Here is a 12845-nt window from a genome sequence, read left to right as displayed (position 1 = left end):
TGTCTGACTGGAAATGATTGCTTAGTTCGGCTGAAGAAACTGCAGGAGCTACCCTGCTAATTTGGTAAACAGCCAGAACACTTAAAACCAAAGCTTGCCCCTGAGGAGTATTGGCATTGTGTTTTGAATTGCTGCTAATGGATTATTAGATCTTAACTATTGATTATTTTATTTCAGAGAGGTTGTGTAATGCAGAAATGTGAGAGACAACGCAGGCATAGAGTGAGAAGGAGGAATGCTGCCTGACCCACTGAGTTACTCCAGCATTTTTGTGCCTTTCCTTGTGAGAGACCAAAAGGTGGCGTGAGGAAAGTGTGAAGATTTAGCGAGAGGAGCAAGGAGAGCAGGGAGGAATTATTAGGTGTTGAGGAGTAGGTGAGGATGTGGGGTCAGAGTGTGTGATGGATGGGTGTCAGATAGGGGTCAGGAAACGAATGAGAAAACGAGATCTGGAAAGAAGGGAACTGAAGGTTTGGGCTTGGGAGAGGGACAGGATTAGCTTAAGGACATTGATGATGGAGAGGAAATGGGAAGAAGGTGGTCTGGAGTTTGTTGAGAGGAGTATTGGGAATAAACGGAGGGCCAGTGAGATGAAGTTCCAGTAGATTGGTAGGCAGGACAAGTGATGGGAGCGTCATGGGGAAAGCACTTTGGGTCCAGTGATGATGATTCTATTCTCTTGAAGGTTGTACAACAAAATACATATCTCCAAATGATTCAACACCATGAATTACATACGTATAGTAAACTAGTTTTTACCAGGCAATCATGAAGGTCTGCTCAAGTAATGACAATTGAATGCAACATTGCTACTCTGTATGGGGAACGCCTAAATAGACGGCTTGTAGTAAGTATAATGCTCTTTCATATGTTTAGCAATGACTTTTCCTTGGAAAGTTATACAACCATATAAACGATTCCAATCCATTCAACACCATGGATTACATCAACTAAACTATTTCAAAACAGGTTATTTTACAGGACTGCTTTAATAATGGCAATTGAACTATTCTCTGGTGGAAGTGTTCAAGCAGACTATTTGCATTAAGAAGAATGTTTTTTTCATTCAGGTGGTAATGCATTTTTTGAGGAAAGTTGTACAACCAAATGAACATTTCCAATGATTCAATTCCATGAATTACATAAAGTAAACCAGTTTACAGTGGGTAATTTAGACTTTACACTTTAGACGTTTTTAGTTTAGTTTAGTTTTAGTTTAGTTTAAAGACAACAGCGTGGAATCAGGCCCCACGGCCCACCAATTCAGCATCGAAAATAACCCTTTACATTAGCACTATCCTACACACTGGGGACAATTTACAATGTCCAGAATCCAATTAACCTACAAACCTGCATGTCTTTGGAGGTACACAAAAATGCTGGAGAAACTCAGCGGGTGCAGCAGCATCTATGGAGCGAAGGAAATAGGCGACGTTTCGGGCCGAAACCCTTCTTCAGGCTTTGGAGTGTGGGAGGCAACAGGGCCACTCGGAGAAAATGCACTTGGTCACAGGGAGAATGTACAAACGCCATACAGACAGCACCCGTAGTCAGAGTCATATTTGGGTCTCTGGCACTGTAAGGCAGCAACTGTACCGATGCACCACTGTGTGCCCCAAGGTCTCCTCAAATTGCATGAAGGTCTCCTCATATTGTGGCATTTGAAAGTAACACAGCTGCTCTGAATTGAAAAAGCCTAACCAGACGGCTTGGAGCAGGTACAATGCTTTTTCATGCAGCTGGCCATAACATTTTGTAGGAAAGTTGTAGAATCAAATAAACATTTCCACTGGATTCAACAGCATGAATGATGTCAAGTAAACTAGTGTACAATAGGTTATTATAAAGGTCTGCTTCAATTTGTGCAATTGAATGTGATATCTCTGCTCTGTATGAGATTGTCTTCGTTGACTGTTAGCAGTAATTAGATTGATTTTTCCTATGGACGGGAATAACTTTCCCGAGGGAGGTTGTACACCCAAATGAACGTTTCCAATCTTTTGGAGATACAGCGCAGAAACAGGCCCTTCGGCCCATTGTGTCTGCATCGACCAGCGATCATCCCGTGCACCAGCACTATACTACACCCTAGGGACAATTTACAATTTTACTGGTCAAATAACCTGCAAACCTGTACCACTTATGTGGTAGGAAACCGGAGCACCCGGAGAAAACCCACGCAGTCACAGGGAGAACGTACAAACCCCATACAGACAACACCCATAGTCAGGGTCTCTGGTGCCGTAAGGCAGCAACTTTACAATTGTGCCACTGTGCCGCCCTCGATTCAACATTAGGATTTACATCAACTAAACTAGGTTACAGCAGGTTATTGGGTTAATGGAAAGGTCTGCTTAAAAATTGGCAGTTGAATGTAACATAGCTACTCCATATTAGAAACTACTAACAAGTCTGCTTGCAGTATGTAGACTACTTTTTCATAAATTTGGCAATAACTTTTACTAGGATTGTACAACTAAATAGAGGTTACCAATCGATTCAACTCCATGAATGACATCAACTGAATCAGCAAGTTATTTTAAAGGTCTGCTTAAATAATGTCAATAGAGTCAAACATGGCTACTAAATAGACTGCTTGCACTGTAAAATGCTTTTTCATACGTTTCCTAGGAAGTTTGTACCACATTAGAAAAGTTAGCTTACAACACTCTATTACTAACTTCATTTTAGTTGGAGACCAATGTATGGAACAGTACAACTTTGGAAAAACTGAATTGGTCTGTTTGCAGCAAGCAGCATTCATAAATCTTCTCTGCAACCTTTCCAATAAAAAAAAGTCCATGGTAGTGCAAGAGGTAGTCCTAATAGAGTTCTGTTGCTGAGGATCAAGTTGTGCAGTAAAATGTAGCACAAGGAACTGCAGAGTGCTGGCGGAACTCGGTAGATCAGGCAGCATCTATGGATTGAATGGACGGACAGTATTTTGGGATGGGATCCTTCTCCAGACTGGGCGGCACTTGGAAAAGGAAAGGTCCAGAGAGGGTAGAAGACTGACTGGAAGAGTCCAGGAGGAGGAGATCTGAAGGTCCCAACCCAAAACGTTGCCTGTCCATTCCCTCCCCAAATGCAGCCTGGCCCGCTGAGTTCCTCCAGCACTTTGTGTTTTGTTTAAAAGCTGCCTAGGTCAGTTCAAGAATCTGATGGTTGCAGGAAAGTAGCTGTTTCTGAACCTGGTGGTGTGGGACTTCAGCCAATTAACCTACTAAGCTGTAGGTCTTTGGAGTGTGGGAGGAAACCGGAGCACCTGGAGAAAATCCAGGGAGAACGTGCAAACTCCATACAGACAGCACCCGCAGACAGGATTGAACCTGGGTCTCTGGCGCTGTAAACTAGCAACTCTACCGCTGCACCACCATGTCACCAGGGCCCACGATGATTGGGACTCAATAGTTACATGTATACCTTGAGGAGTGTGAGTCTGAAGAAGGGGTTCGGCCCGAAACGTCGCCTATTTCCTTCGCTCCATAGATGCTGCTGCACCCGCTGAGTTTCTCCAGTAATTTTGTGTACCCCCAGTTACATGTATACTCAGTTTCAGATTATTAATCGGATGACAACCAGAATTATAATAACACAATTTGGGAAGTCTAAACATTGATCTAATAGAGTTTAGATATGAACTAATTATTCTTACATTATCAAGGACATCAGCTCTTAACACAGGCGGACAATTAGTATTACAAATTATGATGACACAATAGTAGCTTGGTGCAGTTTGATGTTGACACTTGCTGGATCCAAGCACTAGTCTTATAAAACCTGTCAAGGTAATGTTTGTTTACATCCCATGTTTATACTGTTTTCTAATAAGGCCAATATTTGTTGCAAACTCCTCGATATGCAATAACTTAATAAACATTCCAAGTATAGAAAGTTGATTGATGGATAGATGAGGGGCCGCATAGTGGCGCAGCGGTAGAGTTACTGCCTCACAGTGCCAGACACGCGGGTTTGACCCCGACTACGGCTGCTATCTGTATGGAGTTTGTACGTTCTCCCCATGACCGTGTGGGTTTTCTCTGGGTGCTCCAGTTTCCTACCACATTCTCAATCGTCCCAATTCACAACCCAGAGAGTTGTGAATCTGTGGAATTCTCTGCCTCAGAAGGCAGTGGAGGCCAATTCACTGGATGCTTTCAAGAAAGAGTTAGATAGGGCTCTTAAAGATAGTGGAGTCAAGGGATATGGGGAGAAGGCAGGAATGGGGTACTGATTGTGGATGATCAGCCATGATCACAGTGAATGGCGGTGCTGGCTTGAAGGGCTGAATGGCCTACTCCTGCACCTATTATCAATTGTCTGTTGTCTATTGACATGGACTCGGTGGGCCAAAGGCCCTGTTCTCATGCTGTATCTCTAAACTAAACTAAATAAGTGGTTGCCTTGTACCATTATTGGAAGGATCAATGGATGAGGGTAATTGATGACGTACTTCTCAGATGGTTTGGATCATGTTCATCTTCTTGAGAGTTGATAGACCGGTGTCCCTCCAGGTGAGTGGAGGGTAATCCTTCTCTCTCCTGACATGTCTTGGAGATGTAGGAATACTTAATGGACAAGTGCAAGGTGTTTTGATATTCTATGTCAAGCCAGGGTTTGTATCACACTGTAAATGATAACGGCCTGGAGAGTGTTGTAGAGCAGAGAGACCTAGGGTACAGGTATACTTTTCCTTGAAAGTGGCAACAAGCTGCCAGAGGAGGTAGTTGAGGCTGGGACTATCCCATTGTTTGAGGATGGTGAAGAAGGTCAACTCTGAAGAATGGGTCCCGACCTGAAACATCACCTGTTCCTTTTCGTCAGAGATGCTGCCTGACCTGCTGAGTTGCTCCAGCACTTTGTGTCTATCTCAGTATAAACCAGCATCTGCAGTTCCTTCCTACACATGGTAACAAAGGTGTTTGTCAAGCTTGCCTTCATTGGTCAGGTCAATGAGTACTTTGAGGTGGAACGTCACATTGCGGCTGCATAAGTCGTTGGTGAGACCACACTTGGAGTATTGTGTGGGGATCTGGTTGCCCAGCTATAGGAAGAATGTCATCAAGTTGGAAAGTGTGCAGAAGAGATTCACAACGACATAACGAGACTGGATGGCACGGTGGCGCAGCGGTAGAGTTGCTGCCTTACAGCGCCAGAGACCGGGTTCAATCCTGACTATGGGTGTTGTCTGTATGCACGTTCTCCCTATGACCTCCAGGTGCTCCCGTCACCTCCATCATCCCAAAGACATATAGATTTGTAGGTTAATTGGCTTCTGTAAATTGTAAATTGTCCCTAGTGTATAGGATAATGCTAGTGTATGAGATGATCGCCGGTTGGTGTGGACAAGATGGGCCAAAGGCTGTTTCTGTGCTGTATCTCTAAAGCCTAAACTCTATAGACTGGAGACTTGAATTATAAGGAGAGGCTGTGTAGGCTGGGGATTTTTCCCCCTGGAGCGTAGGAGGTTGAGTCATAGAGTCATAGAATGATACAGTGTAGAAACAGGCCCTTCGGCTCAACTCACCCACACCAGCCAACAATGTCCAGCTACCCTAGTCCCACTTGCTTTTGCTTAGACCATAACCCTCCAAACCTGTCATATCCATACACCTGTCCAACTGTTTCTTAAACAATGGGATAGTCCCAGCCTCAACTACCTCCTCTGGCAGCTTGTTCCATACACCCACCACTCTCTGTGTGAAAAAGCTACCTCTCGGATTCCTATTAAATCTTTTCCCCATCTTGAACCTACCGTATATCCTCTGGTCCTTGATTCCCCTACTCTGGGTGAAAGACTGTGCATCTACCCAATCTATTTATCTCGTGATTTTGTATACCTCTATGAGATCTCCCCTCATCCTCATCCATGAGGTGTGATGTTATACAGATATATATAAACTCATGATGGGCATGGATAAGGTAGAGAAGTCTAACACCCCCAGAGGGTGCACAGTTATCCTGGGTGGTGTCAAACATCTTGAGAAGGTTTGGAACTTTGATTCACCTACAGAATTTTGCTCTTTGCTCCATGTTTCGACCCAGGTTGTGATGAGGTGTGGAACTGACTTGTCCCGGTGAAACTCGAATGAGTGAGTAAGTTACAGGTGGACAGTGCCACTGGAAGCCACTGTCGGCAGCAGCTAACATCATTGGGCTGAAGAGTGGTAATTTGCTGAGGTGGATCCGACCTGCTTTTGTTAATGGGACACACTTGGGCAATTTTCCACATTATCTGATAGATGCCAGAGTTTTATGTTGGCAAACATGATTACCATTCACAGCCTGCTAGCTTTAGGATCACACAACTCCCACCCAAGTTTGTTGGTAAATGTCCAAGATGCTCATTTTCAATAGTGGATGGGCAGGGTCAGTGAAGGGAGGCTCGATCCTTGGTCCTGTATTGATTCAAGGGCTGTGGATCTTGGCTGGCTATGCCAACCCTGGTGCATTGCTCTTTACTGTCAGGCTGATCTGGATGGAAATACTTCAAGCAGCAGATTACGAAGTTTGCAGCCAGAGAACTGGAGAAGCAGATACAACCAGCAGATACAGCCAGCTGATACACCCTGGAAATACAGCCGGCAGATATAGCCAGTTAATACACCCAACAGGTACACTCAGCAGATACAGCCAGCAGGTACGGCCAGCAGGTACGGCCAGCAGGTACAGCCAGCAGGTACGGCCAGCAGGTACGGCCAGCAGGTACGGCCAGCAGGTACGGCCAGCAGGTACGGCCAGCAGGTACGGCCAGCAGGTACGGCCAGCAGGTACGGCCAGCAGGTACGGCCAGCAGGTACGGCCAGCAGGTACGGCCAGCAGGTACGGCCAGCAGGTACGGCCAGCAGGTACGGCCAGCAGGTACGGCCAGCAGGTACAGCCAGCAGATACACTCAGCAGATACAGCCAGCAGGTACACCCAGCAGATGCATCCAGGCTTCTGTTCTATAACTCTGCATGAGGCTTCCCACTACTCCGCCATTGGTTTCATACCTGCGTCATCCAGAGTCATAGAGCTGTACAGCACACGAGCAGGCCCTTTGGCCCATCTTACAGAGTACTATGTTTACATAGGTAAATACTGAAAACTCTAACATCCAGATTCAGAAACAGCTTCTTCCCTACAACCATCAGGCTATTAAAAGCTACAATTTCCAAATAGGCTTCAAACTACATAGACTTGGGGGCATCGATCTTTTTCTTAGCATTACTGTTGTCTATTTATTTGTCTGTTTTTTAAATATAAACTGAATTATATTTTGTTGTTTATTACGGCTTTTACAGAGTACGATGTTTACATATCTGTTGTGCTGTTGCAAGTACTGTAAGAAATTCATTGTTTTATTTCGGTACATATGACAATAAAACAGTCTCTCTCTGTTTCTCGTCCATGCCCACCAAGTTAAAATACTGGGCTAGTCCCATTTGCCTGCATTTGGCCCCTTAGGCCCACCTTGTTCATGAAGGCAACAGAAAGGGTGAAGGTACAGAGTCTTTTACGCAGGACAGGGCAATCAAGAACTAGAGGACATAGGTTTAAGGTGAGGGGGGAAAGATTTAACAGGAACCTGAGGGACATCTTTTTCACTCACAGTACATGGAACAAGCTGCCAGAGGAGGTAGATGAGGTAGGTACTATAACAACATTTAAAAAACATTTGGACACAGACATGGACAGGAAAGGTTTAGAGGGATATAGGCTAGTATTTTGGTTGGTGTGGGCCGCAGGGCCTGTTCATGTGCTGTGACTCGATCGATGACTCTAGATGCAAGCATTTTCATCTTTCCAAAATGCCATATGTTTCACCAACTCAATGTTTAGAAATTGCAATGTGATGGAAGGTGCATGTTAAACTAGGGAGTTCATTAGCTTTGTCTGAGGTCTTCTGGCAACAATACTGTATTGCATGCAAGGCATGAGGCATCATGTGTAGAATAATAGGCATGGCACAAGAAAGCTCACATTCTGCATTCTGCCAATGCAGGCAATAGATCATTCAGAGGAAATTATGTTTCTGAGCAGATTTGGAAGAGGATTATTCAGCATTAGTTTTGTTTAGTTTAGTTTAATTTAGTTTAGTTTAGTTTAGAGATACAACAGGCCCTTCAGCCCATCAAGTCCACACCAATCATCTAATTCTATGTTATCCCACTTTCTAATCCACTCCCTACACACTAGGGGGATATTTACAGAGGCCAATTAACCTACAAACCCACACGTGCTTGGGATGTGGGAGGAAGCCCATGTGGTTACAGGGAGAACTTGCAAACTTCACACACAAACAACCACCAAGGTCAGAATTGAACCCTCGTCTCTGGTGCTGTCAGGTGGTAGCTCCACCTGCTGTGCCACCCTTAAGGTGGGAGGGGCTCACTTGGACCAGACAGAGGGAAGAGAATTGGGAAGAGATAAGACCACATGGATGAGGATGGAAAGGGTCAGGAGAAGAGGAGGGTTTTCGAGGTGGGGCAGAAGGAGGGGATTATGCAGGTTGGTGGAAGGAGAAGATCAGCAGAGAGCGGAGAGGGACGAGCAAGGAGGTGGCGCACATGGATTGGGAGGGGACAGCAGAGACGGAGGATCAGATGAGGAGGGGAGCGGGCACAGTGGCGTAGTGATACAGCTGCTGCCTTGCAGCGCCAGAGACCTAAGTTCGATCCTGACCACGGCTGCTGTCTGTACGGAGTTTGCATGTTCTCCCTGTGACTGTGTGGGTTTTCCCCAGGTGCTCTGGTTTGCTCCCACACTCCAAAGATATGCAGGTTTATAGGTTAATTGGCTTCTTTAAATTGTAAGTTGTCCCTTGTGGGATAATGTTAGTGCGCAGGGTAATCGCTGGTCAGTGTGGACTCGTTGGGCCGAAGGGCCTGTTTCCATGCCGTATCTCTAAAGGGAGAGGAAGAATACCAGATGGCCTTGAGAGAGAACTATCTGTAGCATCGAATGTTATTGTGAGAGAGGACTACATGTGGGAATGATCAGGAATGGGTTGGTGACGTGCCGTACGCATCTGCTCATGCACGTACCAGCTTTCTCCATATGTACCTCTGCACATGACCTGCCGCAGATATTCACAAGACCGTTCCCAGCATACAAAGCCACAAAACATCCTTGTGCATTTAACAATAATTTAAAAAAAATTTACTTCCATTCTGCTGCGCTCAAGATGTAATGCTCTGGAATCTCGATGCCTGTGAAGTTTTAAATGTCGCGTCTATTCAACATTTAGCTCAGTTCCATTCTGTGCTGCCAAATGGTTAGAGTTATAAAGTCATAGTGTGATACTGTGTGCAGACAGGCCCTTCGGCCCAACATGCGACCTCACCGGCCAACATGTCCCAGCTACACGAATCCCACCTGACTGCGTTTGGTCCATATCCCTCCAAACTTGTCCTATCCATGTACCTGTCTAACTGTTTTTTAAACGTTGGGATAGTCCCAGCCTCAACTACCTCCTCTGGCAACTTGTTCCATACACCCACCACCCTTTGTGTGAAAAAGTTACCCCTCAGATTCCTATTAAAGCTTTTCCCCTTCACTTTGAACCTATGTCCTCTGGTCCTCAATTCCCCTACTCTGGGCAAGAGATTCTGTGCTTCTACCCGATTTATTCCTCTCATGATCTTATACACCTCTATAAGATCACCCCTCATCCCGCTGCGCTCCAAGGAATAGAGACCCAGCCTACTCAACTTCTCCCTATAGCTCAGACCCTCTAGTCCTGGCAACATCCTCGTAAATCTTCACTGAACCCTTTCAAGCTTGACAATATCTTTCCTATAACATGGTGCCCAGAACTGAACACAATACCATAAATGAGGTCTCATCAACGTCTTATACAACTCCAACCTTCCATGGTTGGGATGGAATATTGTGTTAAGTCACCAACATGTTTGTAGAAACAAGGAGCTGCAAAAATGCTGGTTTACAAGAAAAAAACAGTACAAGTGCTGCAGTAACTCAGCGGGTCAGACAGCATCTCTGGACAAAGACACAAAAAGCAGGTGTAGCTCAGTGGGTCAGACAGCATCTCTGGACAAAGGCACAAAAAGCAGGTGTAGCTCAGCGGGACAGGCAGCATCTTTGGAGAACATGGATAGGGAATGTTTCAGGTCGGGACTCTTCTTCAGACTTATATGAGCTTCACAGTCCATGTTCAACACCATTTGATTATTTGTCCAGTAGATCTTACCTGAACATTTTGTGTTTGTTAAACTAACGTAACATTTAGATTATTTTCAAATAGCTATGGAAATCGAGAACGTGTTATGAATATAGCATTTTATTGTGCATTTAAAAACCCACAAAAGCAGCGATTACAATTTACTAAAGAATGAAAAGAAATATATAGGAGAAACAAGCAACTAAAAAATTTGAAATTATAAATTTATAATCCAGAAGCCGATTAATGATTTGTGGGTTTGTTGCATTGAATATTGTGGATGTATCTGGAGGAATTAAAAATAAAGTTCAAAGAAATTAACAAAACTGCGGTAATGATGAGCAATGGCTCTGACAATAAAATTATCATAATGTTGTAAAAGTATTCGTATTCAGCACTCCAGGTGCTTTATGAACATTTAAAGTGGTTTTGTACAGCAGAAGAGATAACTCATCAGCAAATCTTAAAAACAACAGCATGGACTAATATAAAATTTAACATTATCCCATCATTGCATAGACAATGTAAGATGATTTTTTTCCCCTCCATGAAACTATATACTGAAAACTCTGATAAAGCATATTACCATCAAGGATTTGTGTACATTTGAAATTGTGATGAGAAACAAGCAGAATCGATAACTCAATTAAAAACATCTCAGAATTCATCCTTTGTGTTATTTAAAGGCTTCATTACTTTTCATTCATCATCTTCATCATAGCATCTATTTCTCTTGATTTGTTCTTCCACTGTTAGAGGCGGCGACTCTTTGTTTGTAAGGCCAGTATCAGAGAGTTGATCCGATTTGTGCTCGGATGGCAGAATATTGTGAGGTGGTGCTTCACCCTCTGATACATCCGGTTTAATTTCAATATCGAGGAGGTCATGTGAAAAATATTCGATTTGGTTGCCAATACAACCCATGGCTGCAGGTTCTGATGGACAGGAATCTAGGAAATGACCTTCTCCTGAATTTTGATGAGTGGATGAGAACTGAGATTCAGCATCTTTTGGCTTATTCGCTATTCCATCTGAGACATCATTGCTTTCCTCTTCAGGTTCTTTCACTGGAGTTAAAAAGCTCTCACCATATGAATCACTAGTTAAATTGGCATGAGGAGCATCTTCTTCAGAACCACTAACCAACTGTTTCACATCAAGGTCTAACAAATAAACATCCAACTGTCTGACCAGATCTGTTGAAACATTCCCATCTGATTCCTCACAGAAGAGTCTGCTCTGTGGTTGTGTTGGGTCTTTTGCCAGGTTCTGATCTGGGATGAAGTTGATTGAAGAGTCTTCAGTTGTGTCATCAAATTGCAATAAGTCAACTTGTTGCAAATCCCCATAATTATTATTATTATTATTATTGGAATTAAAATCTTCAAGATAATTTTCACTTTCCTTCGCACTTACAGCCATTGGTTCTTCAGCGGTAACAACTTTTCCTTTGTACTCTTTCAGACCTCCATTACGCACATCCCCTGCTCCATTTACACATACCTCGTCTTTATCTTCAACATTCAATTCCACCTCCACATTCTCCTCACCATTCACCTCAATCTGTGCCTTATTTTCCTTCTCAATACCAGCAGAATGATTGTCATGAGAGACACTGTCTGCTTGTTCCTCAAACGTGTTGACCTTAGAATTCACTGGTTGTGGACTGGAACCTTCTGGGGGCCACTTTGGTTTGGTCACCTTCACCTCCTCTTCAATACTGAACATTTTCCTACTTGCGTCAGTGGAAGGAGGCCAGTTGATGTTTAACTTATTTCTATCTGCTGCCGCTTTCATTTGATCGGGAGAACTCTTCAACACTTCCTCCATGTCCCTGGCCAATGGTTCTGCCTCATGTGCATCAGCTAACTGGTTCTCTTTGTCGCTAATGGCTTTCAGACTTGTGGTTGAGTCAGTGACTGTTTTATTGCCTGGAGAATTTTTATCAACAGAGAAGTTGCTTTGACCGTTGATGGTCCGGCTTCCTTTGGAAGGTGTATGGCCAAAACCTTCATCATAGTTGCCTTTGGATTTGAAAAGCTGCTTAAAGTGGGGTTTGCAGTATATATGTCCATGGAGAGATGCGTAATTTCCAAGACTGCAGTGAAAAAGAACAATTGAACCTCATCAACCTCATTATTGGCAAATGTACAGACATTCAGTAATCTTCAGTTAAGTCACATTCAAGTCAAGTCACATTTATTTATATAGCACATTTAAAAAACAACTCTCGTTGGCCAAAGTGCTTTACATTTGTTATAAGAATAGTATAAACAAACTACATACATATATACATATAGCACTCGCTCAGTGGACGTCAGGAAAGGCATGGGAGTATAGATAACTTTTTAGTCTTGACTTAAAGGAGTCGATGGAGGGGGCAGTTCTGATGGGAAGGGGGATGCTGTTCCACAGTCTAGGAGCTGCAACCGCAACGCGGTCGCCCCTAAGCTTATGCCTAGACCGCGAGATGTTCAGTAACCCCAAGTCGGCCGATCTGAGGGACCTGGAGGTGGAGTGATGGGTGAGAAGACTTTTAATGTAGGAGGGGGCAAGCCCATTGAGGGCTTTGTAGACATAGAGGAGGGTCTTGAAATGTATACGGAACCGCACAGGGAGCCAGTGGAGAGAGGCCAGGATCGGGGTGAAGAGGTCCCTTTTTCGGGTGCCCGTCAGGAGTCT

At 44.0% G+C, this 12845-nt stretch overlaps 1 protein-coding gene across 5 annotated transcripts in view; it reads right to left on the bottom strand.

The window, feature by feature from the left end:
• Positions 1-11845: 11845 nt before the first annotated feature.
• xirp2 (xin actin binding repeat containing 2) overlaps positions 11846-12845 on the bottom strand; it is a 105267-nt gene continuing 104267 nt past the window's right edge. For all 5 annotated transcript variants that reach the window (XM_033024199.1, XM_033024201.1, XM_033024202.1 and 2 more), the window contains one exon: positions 11846-12261. The gene's annotated coding sequence lies outside the window, so the exon portion shown is untranslated. The remainder of the gene's footprint in view (positions 12262-12845) is intronic.

This window comes from Amblyraja radiata, chromosome 7 (assembly GCF_010909765.2).
Source record: "Amblyraja radiata isolate CabotCenter1 chromosome 7, sAmbRad1.1.pri, whole genome shotgun sequence".
Classification (NCBI taxonomy): domain Eukaryota; kingdom Metazoa; phylum Chordata; class Chondrichthyes; order Rajiformes; family Rajidae; genus Amblyraja; species Amblyraja radiata.
This window is presented reverse-complemented; position numbering and strand designations above follow the sequence as displayed.